This window comes from Hylobates moloch, unplaced genomic scaffold, assembly GCF_009828535.3.
Source record: "Hylobates moloch isolate HMO894 unplaced genomic scaffold, HMol_V3 SCAFFOLD_5, whole genome shotgun sequence".
Lineage (NCBI taxonomy): Eukaryota > Metazoa > Chordata > Mammalia > Primates > Hylobatidae > Hylobates > Hylobates moloch.
This window is the reverse complement of record NW_026652280.1, coordinates 58,335,893-58,337,650: the sequence shown is the minus strand read 5'-3', so window position 1 is coordinate 58,337,650 and position 1,758 is coordinate 58,335,893.

Sequence of the window (1,758 nt, the reverse complement as noted above, 5' to 3'; positions counted from 1 at the left end):
ATGAACAATGGTATGCTAACCATTTCGATAACCTAGATAAAATAGACAAGTTCATATAAACTGACTCAAGAAGAAATAGAAAATCTGAATAGACCTATAACAAAGAGATTGAATAAAAATACCTCCAAAAATGAAAAGCCCAGGCTCAGATGGCTTCACTGATGCAATCTACCAAACATTTAAAGAAGAATTAACACCAATCCTTCATAGACTTTTCAAAAAATAGAAAAGGAGGGATCTCTTAGTTCATTTTATGAGGCCGGTATTGCCTTAGTACTAAAAAGACAACGCAGTACTAAAAAGACCTTGGTACTAGGCAAAGACATCACAAGAAAACTACAGATTAATATTTCTTATGAATATATCCACACAAATCCTCAACTAAATATTTGCAGACTGAGTCCAGCAACTTATAAAAATGATAATACACATTGACCAAGTTGCATTTATCCCTGCAGTGCACAGTTGGTTCAGCATATGAAAATCAGTATGACACACCATGTTGATAGAATAAAGGAAAGAAACGGACATGATTACCTCAATAGATGCAGAAAAAAATCGGACAAAATCCAATATCCTTTCATGATAAAACCGCTCAACAAGCTAGAAATAGAAGGGCATCTGTGAAAAATCCACATCTAACATCATACCTAACAGTATGCAAGACTGAAAGCTTTCCCCCTAAACTTAGGAATAAGATGAAGATACCTGCTCTTGCCACTTCTTTCAACAGTGGAAAGGAGGAGGTTTCCACTGGAGGTTCTAGCCAAGGTAGATTGGCAAAAGGAAAAGAAATAAAAGGCATCCAGGTTGGAAAGGAAGCAGTAAAACTTTCTCTCTTTGCAGATGACATGATCTTACATGTAGGAAATCCTAAGAAATTCACACAAAAAAACCTATTAGAACTAATTAAATTTAATGACGTTACAGGACACAAGATCAGTGTACAAAAATTAGTTTTGTGTACACTGTGATGAACCATCCTAAAAGGAAATTAAGAAAATAATTGCTTTAATAAATCAGTATATGGAAGAGATACCTGCATTCCCATGTTCATTGTGGTACTATTCACAATAGGCAAGACATGGAATCAACCTAAGTAAGTGTTCATCAGCAGATAAATGGATAAAGAAAATGTGGTATGGAATGGAATATTATTCAGCCATAAAAATACGAAATCTTGTCTGCAGCAACATGGATAAAACTGGAAGACATTATGTTGAGTGAAATAGCTAGGCATGGAAAGATTTACTGCATATTCTCGTTTGTGTGTGGGAGCCATAAAAAAGTTGATCCCATGGAGGTAGAGAGTAGCAACTAGTGGTTACCAGAGGCTAAGAAGGGTGTGGGGGAGGAGAGGATAGAGAGAAGGTGATTAATGGTTATAAAAATACAGTTAGAAGGAATAAGTTCTAGTGTTTGGTAGCTCACTAGGGTGACTGTAGTTAATAATTTATTGCATATTTCAAAATAACTAGAAGAGATTTGAAATGTTCCTGATACAAGTAATAAGTGTTTGAGGTGATGAATTATCCCAGTTACCGTGATTTGATTATTACATGGTTGTATGTCTGTATCAAAATGTCACATGTACCCCAGAAATATGTGTAATCATTATGTATCAATAAAAAAATTCTTTTAGGCTGGGCTCAGTGGCTCAAGCACCTGTAATCCTAGCATTTTGGGAGGCTGAGGTGGGAGAATGGCTTGAGCCCAGGGGTTTGAGACCAGCTTGGGCAACACAGGGAGACCCCATCT